Here is a 24,890-nt window from a genome sequence, read left to right on the forward strand (position 1 = left end):
CAAGACAGCAAAAATTACTGCACAACTGGTTTAGTAAGAGTTTTGTCTCTGGACTCAAATCCAGGTGTTTTCCTATGATGACAGCACCTAAAACAAGAAGTAAGTACCATTGGCAGAAGAACTTGAACTGGAGTTCCCTTCAACCTACTCACCATGATGGAGGGGGGATATTTACACCTGCCCAAGCATATTGCCATCAAGAAGTGACCTCTCCCACCTCCCTGAATTCCCTTTGTGCTTTATAGCGCTCATGAGGCTATGCAATGGATTATCATCCTATGTATGTATGTATGTATGTATTTGGCTGTGCTAGGTCTTAGCTGTGGCATGTGGGATCTAGTTCCCTGACCAGGAATTGAACCCAGGCCCCTTGCATTGGTCGCGTGGAGTCTAAGCCACTGGACGACGAGGGTAGTCCCAGATTATCACCCTTTGGATTCATGTCTTTTTATTTCTACTATCTGTAGATTCTTTAAAGCAATAACTGGGCCACATTCAACTCAAACTTTACATAAGACTAAGATTAGAGGTCTTTTACCGCCTACATTGAAAAACACTGTTATCAATTAATGAAATCCTCATTGTCTTTTGCTTGAAATTTGCTATCTACTGCTTCTTCTGGGGTTGAGCCCCTAAATCCAATAACTATCTATGGACTTTGTTAGATAAACACAAGACGGCCCGGTCAAATAGCAGAAACATGAGTAGGAAGGAGGTCAAGAGACAGAGTCTAATTCTGGTACTTTTCCTAAATACAAAAATGAGAATTCCCTGGCAGTCCAGTCCAGTGGAATTCCACTGCAGGCAGCACAGGTTCAATCCCTGGTCAGGGAACTAAGATTATGAATGCTGAGCAGTGTGGCAAAAAAAAAAAAAAAAAAAGGAACTTTGATAAGTCACATATCTTTTTTATACTTCAATTACTTCATGCATAAAACAAGGGAAAAGAATATCCACCCAGCAAAGAAATAGGGAAGGGAAGGGAGAAGATATTTATTGGTGCCTATTACATGCTAGACAGACCCTGGGTTAGGTAAATCTCCCTATGCAAGTCTCATAACAACTGATGCATCAGTTTCCCAGCTTTACAGATAAAGATGCATCAGTTTCCCAGCTTTACAGATAAAGAAACTGAGACTCAAGAATAACAATCAGCAAAAAGTCGGTCAACTAGTAATTGGCAAAGTGAAAATAAAGAGTCTGAGAATCTAACTCCAAAGCCCTCAGGTCAAGCCCTTTGACACTTAGTGTAAGTCACTGAGCTGGCACCTGACGGTCACCAAGGATAAGTGCACGCAGGCTCAGTTGCGCCCAGCTCTCTGCAACCCCATGAACTGTGGCCCGCCAGGCTCTTCTGCCCACGGTATTTTCCAGGCTAAAAGACTAGAGTGGGTTGCCATTTCCTCCTCTAGGAGATCTTCCCAATCCAGAGATAGAAACTTCCTCTCCTGAGTCTCCTGCATTGGCAGCTGGCTTCTTTACCACTTGAGCCATCAGGGGAACCTTACCAAGGATACAGAGGTGAACTAAACAGAAAGTAAAATGTCTATGAGAGGATGAAAGCACATAAACAAATAATTGTTCCAGAGTATGTAAGTAGAGTTCCTGGTATCCACCCTGCTCCTTTTAAAGAGGCTGTGAAAAATAAATTATGTAGATGTCAAAAGGTGTATTTTTACTCACCTATGTCTAATATTGTAGTTCTTACACTAGGAAATACACTTTAAATAAATAATTCTTGGTTTCTGTCCACAAAGAGCTTATAATGTTATTAAAGAAAATATCACTGCTTCACTTATCTATGAAATTCAGTCACATGGAACCATATAGTCCATTAAAATAAAGACAAAATTGATATTTCTAATTTTGCTTTTGAGCTTGACAACTATTGCAATGAAGACCAGTTCTTTGCAATGAAATAAGCACAATGTTGTCACACATGAGGGGCTTCAACTTTCTGAACGTTAAATCAACTAACCATAATTACTGTGCTTCTGTTTGTAGCCTTCCATAACTGACTCCCACCCTCAACATCCTCTTATGTCTTTGGCTGACAATGGTATTTAAGGCAAGAGCTATTAAATATGAGGGCTTAGTCATGTCACAAGTTACTCAGTTTTCCTGGGTCTCTCCCATGTATATATGTTATTTAACTTTTGTTTGATTTTCTCCTAATAAATAAATAGCTTTTAAAAGAGAAAAAAGAAGGAACAGAACTCCAGTAACCTATGAAAAAGGTTACCTATAAAGATAGATAAAATATATGTTAATTGGAGTCCTAGAATAAAAGTAGAAAAAAGATAATAACCTCCAGGTTTCAGTAGGTTTGTTAAAGGAAATATTCTGCCATCCATATTCTGGCTTTGACTATATATTCCTCTATAATTAAAGCCACTTTCTGATTAAACAATATTGTAAAATTATAATAGCACTTCTCACTTGAAGCAGTAATATTAACTTTTATTCATAATATCTTCCCAAGAATTATGAATACTATGTATGAAATCAAAACATAAAAATACATAAAGGAAATTTCAAAAGAAAGTCAATCCAAAAAATATGGGAGCATTAACTAATAATTATGAAGGATAAGAGTTCTGGAAGGATGTTTTGTATTATTTTTCCTTCAGTAGCCTTCACTTTTATATCATTAAGGTCTTTTACAAGCAGAATTTTGTTGAATTTCTTATTTACTGTTGAAATAGTATTTAAAGCATGTATACATAACCCATAGGCTTAAATTCAGTGAATCAGTTATTATACATTAATATTTATTGTGTTATAACTGTGCATTTTCAAAACACTTCTTTCTATTGCACATCACAAAGGATTTCTATACAAAATAAGACCTACTGATTATTTCTTTGTTTAAACAAGCATTTGCAGAAAAACCCCCCAAAACCAGTAGGTAGAAATATACCACCAACACTTTGCTTAAAAAGTAAAACATATATACCTCTCTCTTTTGAAAAACAGAATTTTGTTACTAGCACAGTGAGTTCATTTAATATTCCATAGTTGACTTATAAAGCAAATATTCTCTCTAGGACTGCCTTGAGATCTCCTCAGATATCTATAAACACCTAAGTTAAGAAGAATTTACTATGAGATGAATATTTCCATATTTTGGTGATTGTTTAGGAAAGTTCATTGCTTAGTGGAAGGAATCACAAAAGAATGGGGCTAGGATTCTCAGGGACTGAGCTGAAAAAGTTCAAACACGAGAGGATGTCAAGACTCTAAGGCTCTTCATCTTTCCCAAAGAAAGCCATTTACATGTGGGCTTCAAATGCTACCAGGTAGAGTTAGGTACTGTCTCTCTTCCTACTTAATCCACTTTGTTCTCAGTTATTTAGAGATGAGAAGTCTCATGGGAGTAAAAAGCCTAGAGCCCATATTCCCTCCACTGAAAATAACAAGGCTTAAACTAAGAGAGGCCAGCACATCAGTATGAAGACAGGAAAAGAGGCATTCCATGTGTAAATTCACCAGGGCTTAAGGGTTTCATAGTCTGTGGGCACAGTGGCATGAACACAGGGTGTGGCAGTTGCCAGAACTTGTCAAAAATTGTTGTCTATATAAGTGCCTTGGAGCAACTGTCTGTATAAACTGAAAGAGCTACTGTATTAAAGTGTTCATTTGTGGCCCCAATACTATTATTTGGGGATTCTTCTGACTAAGTCTTAGGGCTTCCCTGATAGCTCAGTTGGTAAAGAATTTGCCTGCAATTCAGGAGACCCTGGTTCAATTCCTGGGTCAGGAAGATCTGCTGGAGAAGGCATAGGCCACCCACTCCAGTATTCTTGGGCTTCCCTTGTGGCTCAGATGGTAAAAGACTCTGCCTGCAATGAAGGAGACCTGGGTTCAATCCCTCAGTTGGGAAGAACCCCTGGAGAAGAGAAAGACTACCCACTCCAGTAGTCTGGCCTGAAGAATTCCATGGACTGTATAGTCCATGGGGTTGCAAAGAGTCGGACACACCTGAGCGACTTTCACTTTTCACTTTTCACTTTTCTGACTAAGTCTAGTGTTGAAGGAGAATATGACCTTTTTCTCACCAAGGACACCTGGGCAAGTCTACGTTAAGGTCAGAGGGAAGCATGGAAGCAAATGAGATTTCAGGACCTGCTGGTGGGTCAGTTCACTAAGAAACATTCACTAACTTCCTGTCCTACCCCCACCAGCAAGGTAGTAGCAAAGAAGCATTAAAAGCATTAATTCTTGACCACAGTGTGCATCAAAGGGAACCTTACAAACACCAGAGCAGGTAATTTTCAAAAAAAGATGAAACACTCCTGCAAATAAAAAGGATTGGAGCCATGGTAACTGTATAATAAACAGCAGCTAAGTGTTACTGATCCCTTTTCATAAAGCAAGCATGATGCTCCACATATATCATTTAATCCTCAAACCAAGCCTATGAAGGAGGTACATAATTACCTCCATCCAACAGATGAGAAAAATTAGGCTGACCCAAGATCACACAGCTGGCAATAATCAGATTCCAGAAACCAGGCATTCAATTTGCGCTGTCCACTACAGTAACCACTAGTCCCAAGTGACCATTTAGAGTTTAATTAAAATTAAATAAAGTTAAATTTTTATTTCCCCAGTTGCACTAGCTACAGTTTAAGTGTCATTGGTCACATATGGCTAGCGACTACTGTATCAGGGAGTGCCAGATGCAGAACATTTCCATCACTGCAGAAAAATCTGTTTGACAGTGCTATTGGAACTAGTACACAAGTCTCAGGAAGGTTAAAGAAACAAAGTAACTTAAAAATACACACACACACACACTTTCCCCTCTAGTGGTTTTACTGAGATGAGCATCATCTCAGCCAAGCATAACAGGAGAGAAAAAGAACAGAACAAGAGTCAACAGGATCACCACTGGGAATCACGGAGGAACTTGGAATGGTGGGAAATCACATAACAGTAGTCCTCAGTCTTTCTAGCACCAGGGGCTGGGTTTCACGGAAGATAATTTTTCCACAGACCAGAGAAGGGGGATGGCTTGGGGATGATTCAAGCACATTACATTTGTTGTGCACTTTCTTTCTATTATTATTACATCAGCTCCACCTCAGATCATCAGGCATTAGAGACTGGAGGTTGGGGACTCCTGACATAAGGCATTGAAGAGACTTTTGTGTGAATAACTCAAGAACTCTGTAAGATCAAGCCTCCTCCTTACTTTCACACATTAAAGGGGGAACCCTCTGATGAAGAAAGGCATAGACATCCAAGTCACAAATACAAAAGTGACCCATTTTGCTCACAAGCTGAGAAGACTGGCATCCCATCAGCCATACAAGTAGCATGTTGTTATTGTTGTTGTTTAGTTACTCAGTCATATCTGACTCTTTGCCACCCCATGGACTCTAGCCCACTAGGCTCCTCTGTCCATGGGTTTCCCAGGCAAGAATACTGGAGCAGGTTGCCATTTCCTTCTCCAGGGGATCGTCCCAACACAGAGATCAAATCCATGGCTCCTGCCAAGTCTCCTGTGTTGGCAGGCAGAGTCTTTACTGCTGAGCTAACTGGGAAGCCCATACAAGCAGCATTCTTATTGTTCTTGTTCAGTCGTTGTCCAACAATTTTTGACCCCATGCACTGCAGCACGCCAGGCTTCCCTGTCCTTCACCATCTCTAGGAGTTTGCTCTAACTCACGTCCATTGAGTCGGTAATGCTATCTGACCATTTCATCCTCTGCTGCCCTCTTCTCCTTTTGCATTCAATCTTTTCCAGCATCAGGGTATTTTCCAATGAGTCAGCTCTTTCCCTCAGGTGGCCAAAGTACTGGAGCTTCAGCTTCAGCTTCAGTCTTTCCAATGACTATTCAGGGTTGATTTCCCTTAGGATTGACAGGTTTGATCTCCTTGTTATCCAAGGGACTCTCAAGAGTCTTCTCCAGCACCACAATTTGAAAGCATCAATTCTTTGGTATCCTGTCTTCTTTATGGTTCAGCTTTCACGTCTGTACATGGCTACTGGAAAAACCATAGCTTTGGCTATACGGACCTTTGTTAGTAAAGTGATGTCTTTGCTTTTTAATATGCTGTCTAGGTTTGTCATAGCTTTCTTCCAAGGAGCAAGCGTCTTTTACTTTCGTGACTGCTGTCACCGTCCACAGTGATTTTGGAGCCCAAGAAAACAAAATCTATCATTGCTTCTACTTTTTTCACCTCTACTTGCCATGAAGAGATGGGACCAGATGTCATGATCTTCGTTTTTTGAATGCTGAGTTTTAAGTCAGCTTTTTCACTCTCCTCTTTCACCCTCATGAAGAGGTTCACAGACATATCATATGTGACAAGTAGAGTTTGAGAAGATACAGTGCTTCCAAAACTTTCTGAAAAGTTCCAAAACTTCTCTTAGAATAGTGATTGTGATAAGAAATCATAGTTAATGTTAAGACCTGGAATTTTTAAAGCAATTTTTCTCTTAGTTCTGAAAAAATATATACCAGAACGTTTCAAGTAAAATTCTAATGCACTTGCTCAGCATAATTCTCTCAGTAGCAGGAGTGCCATATTCTGTTGCTGAATTGATGTTTCTTTAGAATCAATATTTATGCCAAACGACAGATTATATAATGCAGATCTAGTTTAAAAATCTATCACAAGTTGCAACAAGTAAAACTTTAAAACTGTTTATATTTTAAGGATAAAATTAACCAGCTAGCTGCAGCTCTAGAACACATACCCAATCAGAAACAGTCTCTGATTTAAGAAAAATAGCAAAATCCTATTTGTTGAGCAGAATTTTGCTTTTCTCTCAGCAACTTTTATCAAAAGTTTGATGGCAAAAGGTTTTCTTGTGTCACATGAAAAGATAATTTTACTTTTTAAATCAACAAACTTGACCCTACCTCTCACCTCCACCAAATCATAAGATATGAACCTGGTAAATCCACATCGCACAGAAGTCTACATGGAGAAACATCTCCCTGACTTGGCTGTCTAGCTACCCTCTTCCCCAGTCCTCTTCCCTAGTCCTCTTCCCCAGAGCTAATCCTTTTTGCAGTTTCTGATATATCATTCCCAAGACATTTTACACAGACACAGACATAGCTGTATATGTCATTTCTAAAAACACAAATGAAAACATCACAGTAACAATTGTTTCAGGCAAAAATCAATGGATGCTCAAGTTAGTAGACAAGAAAATATAAGTAACAGGATACTCACATAGTCTCAAATTAACTTCCCATAAGATACTTATTAATTAGAAGAGGAAAATATAATATCTTGATCATGGAGAGCTCTGCAAGACACTACCTTAACCAAGTAATCAAGCTGACAGCTCCAGCAAAGAGAGGTGTCCCTGCTATGCATATGCACTATGAATTACACAATACCACTTCTACAAGATTTCGGCAAAAAAAATTGAAACAAGAGTCAAGTCATAAGAAAACATTGGAAAGACCCAGTTGAGGAACACTCTACAAAATATCTGATGAATCCTCTTCAAAAGGATCAAGGTCATGAAAGGCAAGAACTGATGAACTGGAGGTGCCAAGCCAGATCAAAGTACATTAAAGGATATTAGTGGAACAATTGCAAAGAAAAAAGTCTGCAGTTTAGTTAATAGGATTACATCAGTGTTCATTTCCTAGTTTTGATCATTGTACTGCAGTTACATAAGGTGTTAACTCTGGGGAAAACTAGGTGAAGAATAAACAGGAATTCTAGTGCTACTTTTACAAATGTTGGTAAATATAAAATTATTTCAAAATGAAAAGTAAATTTTTAATTAAAAACACAAATAATAGGGTTCTGTATATACTATTCTTCATCTTTCACTCTTCACTTAAAATATGACTTGAAGATTACACCATGTATGTATACCTACATATCATATATACATATATATAGCTACTGAATTTTAATGGACTGTTTCATTTTATAGATTTATATTTGACCAGTTCCTTACTAATGAGTACTCAGGCAATTTCCTAGCATTTGCAGTTATTCTTTTATGTAAGACTTTTGTAACATATGTTATTTGCTGATACTATAAATTCTCAATGTTACTGTTAAACAGAACTGATTTTTAATATTGTCTTGCATACTGAACATATACTCTTTGTCTTTCCCTTCTCTTCCAAATTCTTTAACTTGGGAGAACAGAAAATCCAAAGCATCACAAATTTTACCAATTAAGACATTTTAAACAAAATAAGATGAAATTAAATTATAAATCGGAAATTCAAATGAACCTATCTTCTCAATTAAGACTCTAACCAAATCGTTGGTGTACAAATTAGGTGTTCCAAAGGTCTGCATCCTGAAAGCCTAAGAGCTTAAGATAAGCTCAATAATTAAAAGGATCTACGTACACTCCAAATGTTATATTAAAATACTAAAATGCACCACACACAAAAAAAGATTGTACTGATAATCAGAAAACCCTGAATGTCATAGAATAACCTTGCTTACTTTGCATTTACCACTTCAACTTACTTTAGCAACTAGACAAGCAAGCCATTCTAATCCCAAATCTGTGGTAAGGGGAGGATTTTTTTTTAATTTTTTGTTCTCATAATTCTTTTTCTCTGGAAGTCTTCTATATGTTTTTTAAATATGGTCTTTCTCGTTTGTCAAAGGAAGTGATTGAACTAGATATTTTAAGACCTCTTCTAGCTCTAAATTCAGCTGTAGAACACTCCAAGTGGAATCATCATGTACCCTGATACATGCAAATCCTCAGGGAAAGAGGTTCAAGCAGAGTTGAGAAAAGGAGGGTGAGGGGAGGACTGGACCAGTTATTACAAATTATATCATATTCCGAAGACTCCCTAGACCTCAGGCCTGGAACCTGATTTAGATCTCAGAGAGGGCTGCCCCAGCCTTTCTGGAAAGTAGAGGTAGAAAGAGAGCCTGGGGGACCATTTTTCCAGTGGAGAGAGTTGAAGTGCCTCAGCTGTATCTGGGATCTTATGATCATTATTGAATGATATTGAATGATTTAAAATTAAAAAATTGCATCATGTCATTGTTAAGCATATAGCTCTGACCTTGGATAAGTTACTTAAGTAACCTTTGAACCTCAGTTTTCTCATCTATAGGAGTACTTCCTTTATAGGTTGTTGTGGTGATAAATGACACTGTTGCTATTGTTGTTGTTTAGTCACTAAGTCATGTCTGACTCTTCTGCAACCCAATGGACTGTAGCACCAGGCACCTCAGTCCATGGGATTTCCCAGGCAAGATGTAGTGGATTGCCATTTCCTTCTCCAGGGGATCTTCCTGACCCAGGGATTGAAACCGAGTCTCCTGCATTGTCAGGAAAATTCTTTACCACTGAACCACCAGGGAAGCCCCTAATAAATGACATTAAACAGTATAAAACCCACTTCTACATTATTGTTATGATGGTGATTAGTCTTATCAATGGGTCATCGGCCTAAAAACTGATTCAAGTCCTTTAATACAGAGAATTGTAATATTAAACAAGCCATTAGCCTAAAAGAGCTGTAATAATTGATGAACAATAGAAGCCTTTCCATCAGCATAAATTACAAAGCCAGGAATCAGTAGCAACAATAAGAAAAGAAGGAGAGAAATGGCCTTTGAGTTCCACTAATGAAACCAGATATTGATTTGAAGGTCAAACACCATTATTCTCATAATTCTTTCTCTTTTAAAGTCTTTTATATATTCTTATCATTAAAACAGCATCTATAGAGCATTATGCTGGCTATTTCACAAAGCAAATGAACAATTCCTTTCCTATGTTCAGCTTATAACAAACCAAGAATAAATACAACAAACCAATAAATATTTGAGTTTTCTTCTGAAGATCAAGGAAACAGAGCATTGGATAAGGTATAGAATTGCTACTAGGGATTCTTTATTTGGTTCACAGAGGGCTTAACAGAGATGATGAGATATTAGGAGTCATCTGAAGGAAAAGTTAGGGTGCTATATTGGTTTCCTGTGGTTGCTGTAACAAAGTACCACAAACGAGGCAGTTTAAAACAACAGAAATTTACTCGCTCACAGTTCTGATGACCAGAAGTTCAAAATTATTATTACTTGAGCAAAATCTCCCCTAGTGCCCTCCAGAGACTCTAGAGGAGAATCTGTCCTTGCCTGTCCAGCTTCCTGTGGCTGCCGGCATTCCTCGGTCAGTGGTTGCATCCCCCGTCTGTGTTCACACTGCCCTCTCCTTGTCTGGCTCACATCTCCCTCTCTCTTATAAGGACGCTTCTGATCAGATTTAAGGCCCACCAAGATAATCCAGAAATTCACATTTCAAGATCTTTTATTTCATCACATCTTCAAAGACCCTTTTTCCATCTATGGTAACATCTGCAGGTTCCAGAGATTAGGATCTACTTTCTTTGGGGGTCCCCATTCAGTCTACTCACACAATTCTTACATTTGGGGGAGAGCAGTGTTCAAAATCTTCCCAGGTGGTAAAGAATCTGCCTGCCAATGCAGGAGACATAAGAGACACCAGCTGGATACTTGGGTCAGAAAGATCCCCTGGAGGAGGGCATGGCAACCCACTCTAGTATTCTTGCCTGGAGAATCCCATGGACAGAGAGCCTGGGGGTCTACAGTCCATAGGGTCACAAAGAGTGGGCCATGACTGACGCTACTTAGCATGTACACTAGGGTTCAAGAAAGCTTGCAGTTGAAGTAAGGCATACACTGGCTGGGAGGGGAGTTTGGGGGAGAATAAATACATGTTTACATACAGCTGAGTCCCTTCGCTGTTCACTTGAAATTATCGCAACACTGTTAATTGTATAACCCCAATATAAAATAAAAAGTTTTTTTTAATTAGTTTATTTATCAATTTTTTAACTTTACAACATTGTATTGGTTTTGCCATACATTGACATGAATCCACCATGGGTGTACTTTTTTTTAAAGTAAGGCATGCAGAGTTTGTCACAGACGCAGGAACAAAATGTTTGTGTCTTTGTTGCTCTTGTCTGTCAGAGTTTCTGACTGAGAGCCTGAAGGAGAATGCACTGAGAGGTAAAATCCAATCAGCAGAGGATCTGGAAGTGTGGTCACAGGAAAGCCCAGGGACAAGAGATCCCAGGCTCAGCAGGATCTTGGGCTGGAAACCAATCAGTTCTGTTCAGTTCAGTTCATTTCAGTCACTCAGTCGTGTCCGACTCTTTGCGGCCCTATGAATCGCAGTACGCCAGGCCTCCCTGTCCATCACCAACTCCCGGAGTTTACCCAAACCCATGTCCATCGAGTCGGTGATGCCATCCAGCCATCTCATCCTCTGTTGTCCCCTTCTCCTCCTGCCCCAAATCCTTCCCAGCATCAGGATCTTTTCAAATGAGTCAACTCTTGACATGAAGTGGCCAAAGTATTTGAGTTTCAGCCTCAACATCAGTCCTTCCAATGAACACCCAGGGCTGATCTCCTTTAGGAGGGACTGGTTGTATCTCCTTGCAGTCCAAGGGACTCTCAAGAGTCTTCTCCAACACCACAGTTCAAAAGCATCAATTCTTCAGTGCTCAGCTTTCTTCACCATCCAACTCTCACATCCATACATGACTACTGGAAAAACCATACCCTTAAATAGATGGAACTTTGTTGGCAAAGTAATGTCTCTGCTTTTTAATATACTGTCTAGGTTGGTCATAACTTTCCTTCCAAGGACTAATTTTAATTTAATTAAAATTAATTTCATCTGCAGTGATTTTGGAGCCCAAAAAAATAAAGTCTGACACTGTTTCCACTGTTTCCACATCTATTTCCCATGAAGTGATGGGACCGGATGCCATGATCTTAGTTTTCTGAATGTTGAGCTTTAAGCCAACTTTTTCACTCTCCTCTTTCACTTTCATCAAGAGGCTTTTCCGTTCCTCTTCACTTTCTGACATAAGGGTGGTGTCATCCGCATATCTGAGGTTATTGATATTTCTCCCGGCAATCTTGATTCCAGCTTGTGCTTCATCCAGCCCAGTGTTTCTCATGATGTACTCTGCATATAAGTTAAATAAGCAGGGTGACAATATACAGCCTTGACATACTCCTTTTCCTATTTGGAACCAGTCTGTTGTTCCATGTCCAGTTCTAACTGTTGCTTCCTGACCTGCATACAGGTTTCTCAAGAGGCAGGTCAGGGGGTCTGGTATTCCCATTTCTTTCAGGATTTTCCACAGTTTATTGTGATCCACACAGTCAAAGGCTTTGGCATAGTCAATAAAGCAGAAATAGATGTTTTTTTGGAACTCTCTTGCTTTTTCGATGATCCAGCAGATGTTGGCAATTTGATCTCTGGTTCCTCTGCCTTTTCTAAATCCAGCTTGAACATCTGGAAGTTCACGGTTCATGTATTGCTGAAGCCTGGCTTGGAGAACTTTGAGCATTACTTTACTAGCATGTGAGATGAGTGCAATTGTGTGGTAGTTTGAGCATTCTTTGGCATTGCCTTTCTTTGGGATTGGAATGAAAACTGACCTTTTCCAGTCCTGTGGCCACTGCTGAGTTTTCCATATTTGCTGGCATATTGAATGTGGCACTTTCACAGCATCATCTTTCAGGATTTGAAATAGCTCAATGGGAATTCCATCACCTCCACTAGCTTTGTTCATAGTGATGCTTTCTAAGGCCCACTTGACTTCACATTCCAGGATGTCTGGCTCTAGGTGAGTGATCACATCATGGTGATTATCTGGGTCGTGAAGATCTTTTTTGTATAGTTCTTCTGTGTATTCTTGCCACCTCTTCTTAATATCTTCTGCTTCTGTTAGGTCCATACCATTTCTGTCCTTTGTCAAGCTCATCTTTGCATGAAATGTTCCCTTGGTGTCTCTGATTTTCTTGAAGAGATCTCATCTTTCCCATTCTGTTGTTTTCCTCTATTTCTTTGCATTGATCGCTGAGGAAGGCTTTCTTATCTCTCCTTGCTATTCTTTGGAATTCTGCATTCAAATGGGTATATCTTTCCTTTTCTCCTTTGCTTTTTGCTTCTCTTCTTTTCTCAGCTATGTGTAAAGCCTCCTCAGACAGCCATTTTGCTTTTTTGCATTTCTTTTCCATGGGGATGGTCTTGATCCCTGTCTCCTGTACAATGTCACGAACCTCTGTCCATAGTTCATCAGGCACTCTGTCTATCAGATCCAGTCCCTTAAATCTATTTCTCACTTCCACTGTATAATCATAAGGGATTTTATTTAGGTCATACCTGAATGGTCTAGTGGTTTTCCCTACTTTCTTCAATTTCAGTCTGAATTTGGCAATAAGGAGTTCATGATATGAGCCACAGTCAGCTCCCGGTCTTGTTTTTGCTGACTGTATAGAGCTTCTCCATCTTCGGCTGCAAAGAATATAATTAATCTGATTTCAGTGTTGACCATCTGGTGATGTCCATGTGTAGAGTCTTCTCTTGTGTTGTTGTGGAAACCAATAGTACTTCCCAAAATCTGCCTATGGGTTTCGTCAGGTCTGCCACGACATCAGCAATCTTAGCCTCTCCACCACGAGCCCCAAGACTCACGTGGAACCTGAGGCTCAAACAGAGACAGTCATGACAACACATTCATCCACCCCCATCCGCAGCTCAGTAACTAGACTGCCCTTTCTGTTCACAATTCAGTTGCATTTCCATCTCGCTCTATTCTTTCTACCCAGATGATCTGCTCTTCCTTTTTGTTTTATTCAAACTAAGAGTATATATAAGTACTTGATAGTAACACTTGATGTGAGGCATGTGAGATCCTAGTTTCCCAACCAGGGATCAAATCCACATCCCTCACCTTGGAACGACACAGTCTTAACCACTGGACCACCAGGGAAGTCCCATGCTCTTATCATTGCTGAGAAATATTTAGATTAGAATAAACCCTCTATAGTCATCACCTAAGTTTTGACTTCAGTTTAATATGTGTCTCAATACCATTTTTTACATTCCTGGTCTTAATAAAATGTATTGAGGGGTAAACAGAATGACAAAGACAAACAGCTTTGTTCCCCCTTTTACCCATTGAATGAAACTAAATGAGACTAAGCAATTTTCTAGGAAGCTAATGAATTTAATTTCTTTTTATCACTGTCACTTGTGCGCTGGATCATACCCTCCATGTGACAGCCTGAGCGCATCCAGCAATCCTAGTTACAAGGTATTGATGGCTCTCTAGGAAATACAAGGGGCCTGTCATAGGAGATGCTTCGGAGGAGAAACCAGGCATGGCTTTAGTTTCTCTCCTACAATGCACTCCAGCATGGTGTACAATCCCTGGGTCCTACATCAATTCCTGGGTTCAAACCCTTGCTCCAAGAATTATCATTCATGTGAATTGCTTCAGAGGGATTCTTTTCAGGGTTAAATCAGACAATACAGGTTTTATCTATCAGTTTAGCTGGGCTACAGTGTCCAGTTATTCAAGCAAACAATCGAAATGGTGCTCTAAAGGTCATTTTGTAGATATGATTAAAGTCCATACATGCATGCATACTCAGTCGATTCAGTCATGTCCAACTTTTTTTGCAACCCTATGGACCATAGCCCACCAGGCTCCTCTGTCTATGGGATTCTCTAAGCAAGAATACTGGAGTGAGTTGCTGTGCCCTCCTCCAGGGGATCTTCCCAGCCGGGGGATCCAAACTGCATCTCCTGCAGTTCCTACATTGCAGGCAGATTCTTTACTGCTGAGCCACCAGGGAAGCCCTGAAGAAAGTCCATAACCAAGTGATTTTAAGAAAAGGAGATTATCCTCAAGAATTTGAATGAGCCTGATTTAATCAGTTGAAAGGCCTTAAGAGCAGAGCTGAGTCATCTCAGAGACAAAGAAATTCTGTTTGTGGAATGCAGCTTCAGCTTATGCCCAAGTTACAGCTTGTCCTTCCTAACAACCCAGCCGATGGACCCCCACAACCACATAAGGTAATTCCTCAAGATAAATCTCTTAATAGATATCTCTTACAGGTTCTGTGTCTCTGGTTGAATCCTAACTGGTACAACATGTAAAACTATGGAATAGGGACTGACACACAGTAAGGCTCAGAAAGATTTTGTTACTATTTTTATTGTTGGTGGTGCTGGTAGTGAAGGTGGTAGAATTGTTACATAACAAATTTCTGGAATTTCCCAACACCTCCAGTTTCCAATACGATGTCTCAGTGGTCCCAATAAGTACATTATTTTTTAGTCAGATCATGTGACTCAATACTGGGTTCAAAAAAATGCAGCTACTAAAATACTCCATTTACACTATTTTACAACAACTGTAAATGGAGTGTAACCTTTAAAAATTGTATAAAAAATTCCATCTAACCCTGTTTTGTCAGTATTAAGCCTACTGAAGTGTTAGTCACTCAGTCATGTGGAGCTCTTTGCAACTCCATGGACTGTAGCCAGCCAGGCTTCTCTGTCCACAGGATTCTCCAGGCAAGAATACTGGAGTGGGTTGCCATTCCCTTCTCCAGGCAATCTTCCCAACCCAGGAAATGAACCCAAGCCTCCTGCGTTGCAGGCAGATTCTTTACTGTCTGAGCCATCAGGGAAGCTCAAACTGAGCCTTCCCCTGAACAGGATAGATTTGACCTTGGCTCAAAGGTAGCCTGTATCGGTGGACATGTTATTAGCTTGATTTTAGTGATTATCTAACAATGTACATGTATATTATATCATCAAATCATATGCCATAAACATATACTATTTTAGCTGTGAATTATATGTATTTCCATTTTTAAAATGTAGTGTGTTAATAGATATTTTTAAAAATCTATCTATCCTCGACTTAACAGACAAAGCAACATCACATTTCAAATCATGTCATGTGATTTCACAGACCAATAACTAATTTATTGTTGTTGTTCAGTCGCTAAGTCGAGCCCAACTCTTTGCAACCCCGTGGACCGTAGCATGCCAGGCTTCCCTAATAACTAATACACTTCCCTAATACCTAATATGCTTCCCAATAAAGATATATTTTTAGGCAACTCTTAGTCCAAAGAAATTCCTAATTTGTATTAGTACAAATTTGACATTTGCATTTTTAAAAGCCTAGGAATCATATTATTTCTTTCAGTTAACTTACCTTGTATTTCAATAGATTTTAAATCTATTACTTTTCACCTCTTCCTTTTTCCTGTTATTTTTCATTTAACATGACTGGATTCCTTAATATTCTAAGGATAGCTTTCACTGTAACTGCTTCAAGTTTGTAGCAAGAGGCATACAGACTACTCTTAGACCTGATAAAGTCACATTTTCTACTTTCCTAAATGTCCCAAGAAATTTGAAGTATCGTGTGTGTGTGTCACTCAGTCGTGTCCAACTCTTTGCTCCCCTGTGGACTAGAGCCCGCCAGGCTCCTCTATCCATGGAATTCTCCAAGCAAGAATACTGGAGTGGGTTGCCATTCCCTTCTCCTGGGGTTCTTCCTGACCCAGGAATCTCTCTGATCCAGGGATAGAACCCAGGTCTCTGCTTTGAAGGCAGATTCCTGACCATCTGAGCTACCAGGGAAGCCCATACAAGGTATTTCTCACTTTTTCTTTATCTCATAGTCTCTGTTACTTCAATACTGTTCATCCTCCAGAAGTATGCTTTACTGGTTCATTCAAAAGTTACTTACTGAGCACCTATTTGGGCAAAAAGAACGCCTCCCAAGTCCTATTCTCACGGAGTTTCTGACAAGGATGACAGATAAACACAAATAACTGTGTTATTTGAAAGATTGATATCTGCCAGTGTTAAAGTGATTCTGAGAACAGAAAGGCCACATCTGGTTGACATGGGTGATTAAACTGTTAAAAGTCTAATGGTATAGATGGCTTCTGAGAAGATTCTTAAAGAATGGAAAGGATTTCAACAGCCTGGCCAGGAAGTAGGGGTCATTTCAGAAAATGAAAACATCGCATGAGCCTGGGAAGTGACTCACTTTATACATGAAAAGAGTGAGAGCCAGACAAGAACTTGCCCATGCAGAACTAAGGTATGCAGCTAGTTAGTAGTAATAAGAACACCAAGAGAGTCCAGAAACCCAAGGAAGCCTGACCCGAATCTTTTGTCTGCAGTTCCTTGTTCCTTCTAGTTATAAGACTGAAATTTGAACTGCTGGCCCTTCCTTTGAGAGGCCATCAAGCCTAACCTCTCACACTCTATATCCCATTCTACTCAGCCACTCTCAGAACTCTCACTCCCTATCACTCATCCACCCATTGCCCTCCAGTCCAGATCCCACAGTTCTACATCCACCCCTTCCATCCTTCTCTACCCTCCTCTCCACAGGACGATATGGAACCCCCAGTCTGTCTTCCCTTTCTCTGAACGGTTCCTTCACCTTCTTTCTCTAACTGAAATGTTATTCTTCCTAAGGACACAAGCAACATTTGCTTTTTCCTTTACAGCCTGTGAATTTCAGATCCTGGCTGACGTCCTCCTAGCTGCCAGTGCCACTTTCAAACCTTTCGTTGGCCTCTCCTTCTTCAAAATAACAGGCTCCTTTGAAGCCCATACCTTTGAACTACAATTTACTCACTTCCACTTCCAGAGAGAGCACATATATCAGTGTCCTAATCACTCCCCAACTTACCAATGGCTTTATTCTCAGTCCATCACTCAGCATGTCCTCACTATCCTCCATGCCCAGAAAAATCACTCACATGCAAATTCCTTTTTGTATTCTCCCCTTCTCATCCTCCTTCCTACTTGCCTGGAACATCATCAAATCTCCTTAAACTCAACTCTGGCCATATTCTAGTAACTGAAGTTTGATAAAGAAAGCCATTTCAGGACTTTCCTGGTGGTTCAATGGTTAAGAATCTGCCTTGCAATGCAGGAGACATGGGTTTGATCCCTGGTCAGGGAACAAAGATCACACCTGCCTCGGAGCAACTCAGCCCATGTGCTCTGGAGCCCACACACCACAACTACTGAGCCCAAGGGCCACAAGTAGAGTTTGTGTGCTGCAACGAAAGATCCTTCATGCCACAACTACGACCCAATGCAGCCAAATAAATAAATATTAAGAAAAGAAAGAAAACCATATGATACCCCTAAGTAGTCCCACAATAAATTCATGACTCAGTCATATATGGATACCTGACACTTCCTAACCCTAACTCTATTTACACTTCCCCAGTACATTTGCTTTCCAACTCACATAGGCAACTATTTTGTACTTCTTTCTCTCTCTTCAAATATCACCTTAACCATTGACCCTACCTCATATCTTCTCATATTGGAGAAGGCAATGGCAACCCACTCCAGTACTCTTGCCTGGAAAATCCCATGGATGGAGGAGCCTGGTAGGCTGCAGTCCATGGGGTCACTAAGAGTCGGACACGACTGAGCGGATTTACTTTCACTTTTCACTTTCGTGCATTGGAGCAGGAAATGGCAACCCACTCCAGTGTTCTTGCCTGGAGAATCCCAGGGACGGTGGAGCCTGGTGGGCTGCTGTCTATGGGGTCGCACAGAGTCGGACACGACTGAAGCGACTTAGCAGCAGTAGCATATTTTCCTGAGAAATTAGAAGCAACTTAAATGGAGTTTCTTTGTCTTTCTGTTAGTCTGTTTCCTTCTGTACCTAGTCTTTCTAAATTCTTTCCTGCCATTACTACGGTCGATGTGTCTGTTCTAAACAAGACTGCCTGCTCCACTGGGATCTTCTGAACCATGTCGTATCATTACCTTGCAATTATGCCTTCTTTCTGCTACATCATCCGTTTCTCCCATTCTTCTGAATCAGTCTCATCTGATATAGTTTATCTTACCTTAAAACTCACCTTTCTGATCCAAAGTACTCTTTAATATTCATCATATTTTTTTCCTTCTCTTTACAGCAAAAACTTCAAAAGAATAACTATTGAGTAATCTCCGGTCTCCACTTTCTTACCTCCCAATCTCATCTCGACCACTTCAATCAAGCTTCTGATTTTTCCATTTTCTCATCAAGGTCATCAATAATCTGATGTCGCCACATCCAATGGACACATCTGTGCCTCCATCCTACTGAGACTTTAAGCAACACTTTGCTTTATTGATCAACACCTACTTCCTGAAACACTTTCCTCTCTTGACCTTAGTATCACCTACTTGCCTAATTTTCTTCTTACCTCACTGGATTTTTTTATTCCACTCTTAAACTCATTTGTTTCTACTCAATCTCTGAACTTTGGAATGATCTTGGATTTTTTCCCTTTTATTTACCTACATTTATTTCCCAGGTGATTTCACCTGAGTCTCTTACTCTAGTCACTTTTATCTGCAGAGTATATATCCCTGACTGGTCTCATAGTCTTTAAAGAGACAAGCAAGGATGACTCCAGGCAGAAATTAGGTTGCACTTACTCAAGCATACTCCCCACCAAACCCAGACAGAGTTCTCAGGTCACATCCTCAAGTTCATTCACATGCCCACTTCTCCCTGAGTAATAGTCTTTCCTCAGTCGGGACATCACACAGGCTTGTCCATAGCTACCCTTTCTGTTTAGTGTTCATGGTTCCACTCTAAAGCTCCGGAATTACCATTTCCTTCCTCTCCCAAGTCCACATCCTCTCACAGAATATTGCAAAGTTAAATCCAACACAGCCACTTCTAATTTACACAGATCTCCTGACTCTGCAACCAGGATTTTTTTCTATTACGTCAAGCTGCCTCTTATACTCTTAGTGATAAGTTTCATTTTATGCTACTCTATGTAGGTCTTTCGCATGAAATTCTTATCCTCCACCCACCACCCTTCCTTCCCCACCAAAATAACTGACCACCCATGCATGGCTCCGTAACACTCTTAGGCATTGTGGCATAGAGTTTGTTTTTCTAAACAAGTAAAACAAAAAGCTTGGCTTAAAAATAATAAACATGTTATACTCATGCATATCAGCAATACTTTAAAACAAGATTTGTTTTCTCCTGTTTTCCTTCACAACAGTCTATTACTATGTCAGATTTCAAAACAAAAGCTAGTTTCCACAGGAAGGGAAAACAGGTCAAGGGAAACAAGAAAGAAAGGCATACTGTTTGCAAGGTTTAGATTTGAAATTTTACATAGCTTTCCCAGAAACAGTGATGCTTATTGGCACTTTACTACTTTTAATCCTGAGCATGAAATTCAAACTTCTATGGAAACAAAACTATGTAACTAGGAACAAAACAAACAACACATTGGTCCCTTCCTGGTGTGAACTTTGGATACATTTGGCAGCTCTTTCAAATTATGAGTAATGTATCTCTCCTTCTCTAGCCACTTTAAAAAGGTCAGATTCTAAACTGTCATGAAGGATTCAAGTGACAACTAAACTAAAATAAGGTATAAAGAAAGGTCTCCTTTCATGTTTTCTCAAAGCATGTTCTACTGACAATGCCTTGGGTAGTAATTACGTTTATGATAAAGTCTATACTTTTGTTTGGGCTATGAATCATTTATTCATGATTTTTAACAGGAACCAGACATTGCTTCATTACCATCCTGTTCAAGAAATATGTCATGCAATGAATTTTGGTAAGGTAAACTTTTTTTCCATTAGGCTAGTATGTGTGTTAAAAATTAAAAGTGAGATTATTTAGATGATCTGTTTAAGTCAGTGGTTCTAGGACTGTAAATCCGTGGCCATGTGTGTGTTCAGGCACTAAGCCGTGTCCGACTCTTTGCGATTCCACAGACCGCAGCACGCCAGGCTTCCCTGTCCTTCACTATCTCCTGGAGTTTGCTCAAATGCATGTCCATCAGATCTGTGGCTAGTAAGTATTAATTTATTTTTATCAGAAATCCTGAGATTACATAAGAAAGAAGTACTGGAGCAGTCAGATTCCTGAGCCTAACTAACCATCACTGAACTAGGCACAGAACGAGGTACCACAGAAACTATGTTCCCACTTTGGGTACCTCATAGGATACAGATATAGATTATCCAATACCACATCGATTTGCTACTTGATCTTGGCATTTAAGGTATATTCTTAAGCCACAAGTTCAGTTAATTAGTGGACTGTTAATATGATAAAAGCAGTCATGATCCTGAGTGGCCTAAATGTTTTAAGAGCTCTGTTTCGATGTCAGTTCCACCTTATACCAGCTATGTGACTTTGGACAAATTGATTAATCCCTTAGCTTCAATTTCTTCTTCTGAAAATCAGAGTGCTGATAAGTAATCTCACCCAAACTGTAGTCTGGACTTAATTTTGTAAATACATGTACGTATCTAGTTCCCAATAAATGTTAGTTCCTTTCCCTTGCAAAAATTTAAATCAAGAATCGGTGGCAGATTCTATCTTATCACAACTACTTACTGAGTCACATGGGTATTCACAAGAGTATTCACTTATGTGCTGCCTGTTTTAGAGAAAAGATTTCTAGGACTTTGGAGATAATGATAAGAACCTCCATCTTATATCCATTTCATGGATAGAATGCACAGCTTACAAATGCTGTTGAGGCAGTGGGGGCAGTGGGAATGGGGCCAGGGCTGGGCAGAGGCCAGGCAAGATGGCAGAAATGGAGACCGAGTTGGTGTCCCTGATCCTGGTATCGCTGCCCACTGATGATCCCCTGTTCTTCATTTTATCCTTCTTGGACTACAGGGACCTAATCAATTGTTCCAAGGTCAGTCAAAGTCTAATCAGCTATCAAGTCATGATCTGCTGTGGAAAAGACACTACAAAAAATAGTGGCTGATATCTGAGGAGGACAAAACACAGAAGAGCCAGTGTTGGCAATTCCTCTTCATTGATCACTTGCTTTGATGTAGGAAGGTATAATGCTACTATTAAAAAGGCCTGGGATGGTCTCAAGAAATATTTGGAACCCAGATGTTCTCAGATGGTTTATTTCTTTAAAAGAGGGTGGTGATCAAAAAGGAAGATACAGATGCTGTGGTTCAATCCCTGGGTCAGGAAGATTCCCTGGAGGAGGGTATGGCAACCCACTCTAGTATTCTTACCTAGAGAATCTCCATGGACAGAGGAGCCTGAGAGGCCACAGTCTATGGGTCGCAAAGAGTCAAACATGACTGAGCAACTTGGCAAACAAGCAATAGATGCTGTGGAGGCTCAGATGAGCTGCAAGCTTCCTTATTATCATCCACAATGGGCAGAAGTCAGTCGTTTCTAGTTTGTTGAAGCACGGTGCTGTCTAATCACTATTATTCTGAGGATTTTTAGACTTTGATATAGCTTCTGGAGGCTTCTAGCAGAGATAGGGACTGAAATACTGTCTCCCTTTAACTTTTTGCATATATACTGGTTTGAGTCAGTACATATAGCAATGGAAACTGCAGAGGGCCAAAACAAAAATAAAATCTTCTGCTAATATCCAGACTAAATGGCTCAGAATCCAGCTGCTATTGACATGTTTAAGTGCAACTTTTACTAACTGGTTTACTTCTTACGTCAACAGTGTTGTATTGGGGGAAGGGTTTCCCTATCATCAGAGACCAAATTTTCAGGTATGTTCATGATCCAGCATGTGTAGCAATGACTGGGGATATTACAGTTTCCGTTTCCACATTGTCTCTGCCAGAATTTAGTTCTTTACATCCACCCCACTATTTCTTCACATACCAAGTCAGGATTGAAATGTCAAAAGACGCACTTCCTGAGAAGGCTTGTCAGTGATACGTTGCTACTGGGGAATAACAAATGCTGAAGGTGATGTGGAAGAAGTTCAAGGACCTGAAGTAGTTGGTGAATTTCCAGTCAGTCCAGGCCGGGTATATGAATACACAAGCTATACCACATTCTCTACAACATCAGGCTCTATGGAGGGATATTATACCTTCCATTTTCTTTACTTGAAGAACAAGATCTTTAATGTTGTCATTCCCCAATTATGCATGGCATGTCTGACATTCAGGGTATGTATAGCTCGATTGGAAATGGGTTCTGATGAATGTGAAGAGATGGAAGAGGAAGAAGAGGGGGAGAAGGAAGATGATGATAAGAATCAGCAGATAAGGATGAATCTTATGAAGATGACCATGAGGAGAGACAGAGAAACGTCTTTGATGTTACCATATGAAGACATCATTGTTCTCACTTTTTTTTTTTTTTAAGCAAATTGACTTCACTGGTGGCTCAGATGGTAAAAAATCCGCCTGCAATGCAGGTGACCTGGGTTCTATCCCTGGATTGGGAAGATGCTCTGGAGAAGGGAAGGGCTACCCACTTCAGTATTCTTGCCTGGAGAATTCCGTGGGCAGAGGAGCCTGGTGGGCTACAGTCCATGGGGTCGCAAAGAGTCAGACGTGACTGAGCAATTAATGCTAATATTTCCACTGCTGATGAAAGACCTGGGGTGAATTCTCAGTAATATAAATAAATTGTTCTCAGCTTATAGCAATAAAACTAGCATGAAATATTGTGCCAGGCCCTGGGTTCTAAGCAACACTACTTTAGGAAATGGATTTGTGTTTTTGAGGTAGAGGAGGAAATGGGATTTTTTTTTTCTCTTCTTGAAGTCAATGGGAGAATAGTTCTCTACTAAGAAACAGACATTTCTTTGTTTAAAAATTTTATACTTATAAAAACATATAAGTGGGAGGAAACTGTTTTGAATAAGGATTTCAAATGAAGCAGAAATACCTGGTTGTTTGTCCTTTCTTAGACAATCTATCCTTGAATTTAGAGTTTTCATCACAACAACCTTGCTTTAAAGTCCAGCAGTACTTGACTTTGAATTTGGTCTTCAACTCTACCAACCTTGAATTTAAGTCTTCAACACTATGACCTTTATCATAATGTTCACAGATGCAACATTTTTGAGGGGCAGTTTGTAAAAGTATCTATTGCATTATTTACTAACAAAAGATTCTCCTCAATGTCTCATGTAGTTTCAATTTGTAAATACTGCTACTGTTTTGTGTCCCCTTCAGTGATTCCTAGATATTTTGTACTCACAGGCAACTAATTGACTAAGTAGCTTGAACACTGGTTGTTTGTCCTTTCTTGACTATCTAACTTTGTGATAAGTGACATGAATTTTATGTTAAGGTTCAGTATGTTTTCCTGAAACATGGATTTCTTTGTAATTATATAATTGAGAGTTTGGAATGAAATCCTCCAAGTGTCAAAAGTTCACATTTTGAAAACAAATTTTAGTTCCGATCCTGTATTCTGGATAATTGACTATTTCCCATAAACTAGTATTAACAAGCAAAAAATATATATATTGTTGAGCTAAAATAACAAAAAGACATTAAGGCCATTATAATAGGAAGGAATGCTTGTGGACTCAGCTAGATTTTTTAAACTCGATTTAGTCAGTTTGTAGCAGCACTGAGCTTACTAAAGTGAACTTCAGAGAAAAGGGAAGGAAGTGGTTATTTCAGCTGCGAAAAACAATGATGATGAGAATGCAGAAGAAAATAAGATGAGATCAGAGCAAACACAAAGTCTATCAGAATGTTCCTCTGGCTTCACTGATATGTAGGCTGTAGATGCCGCACTATTTAGAGCAATGTTATTTCCAATTCAGGCTCCTGCCCTGAGCATGACTGCTTTCACTGGCATGAATGTGGAAGGATGGGAATTGAAACCAATCCAGTGAGGTCCTGGATTCAATAATACACAAAAAAATCAATTCTAGGAGGTTTAACTAATTCAGTATACAAAATTACTGGAAGACAACACCAAAGACAATTTTTCCAAGTGGTAGCTAGATTTGGCTACATACAATTTAAAATTTGGTAACATATATATGACAGACTAGGAGTCACTGACATCAAAATATAAAGCATGTACAAATTAATAAGAAAAAAGTGATTACAGTAATGGAAAAGCAGATAAGGGAAATAAGTAGAAAATTCCCAAAAGAGAAAATTACAAGGGCCCATATTTATTTGTTAAAAGTTAAACCACACTATTAGTCAAATAAAATGCAAATTATAGCAACTAGAAAACATTGTACCTACCAAAGTTGCTAAAAAAATTTAATATTAATGCCTAGAACAGACAATA

The 24,890-nt window shown here is 39.6% G+C and overlaps 1 protein-coding gene and 1 pseudogene across 11 annotated transcripts in view; one reads left to right on the plus strand and one right to left on the minus strand.

The window, feature by feature from the left end:
• The window catches only part of LOC145506823 (uncharacterized), a 294,395-nt gene that overhangs the window by 166,193 nt on the left and 103,312 nt on the right, over window positions 1–24,890 (minus strand). The window contains exon 5 of one of the 11 annotated variants that reach the window (XR_014054366.1): window positions 12,948–13,490. The exons of the other annotated variants lie outside the window; for them this stretch is intronic. The gene's annotated coding sequence lies outside the window, so the exon portion shown is untranslated. Of the gene's footprint in view, window positions 1–12,947; window positions 13,491–24,890 lie in introns of those variants that run through there. 11 annotated transcript variants of the gene reach the window in all.
• On the plus strand, window positions 21,943–22,953 carry LOC145505154 (F-box only protein 3 pseudogene; annotated as a pseudogene).

The sequence above is a fragment of the Giraffa tippelskirchi genome, chromosome 5, assembly GCF_054371585.1.
Source record: "Giraffa tippelskirchi isolate mGirTip1 chromosome 5, T2T-mGirTip1v1.2.pri, whole genome shotgun sequence".
Lineage (NCBI taxonomy): Eukaryota > Metazoa > Chordata > Mammalia > Artiodactyla > Giraffidae > Giraffa > Giraffa tippelskirchi.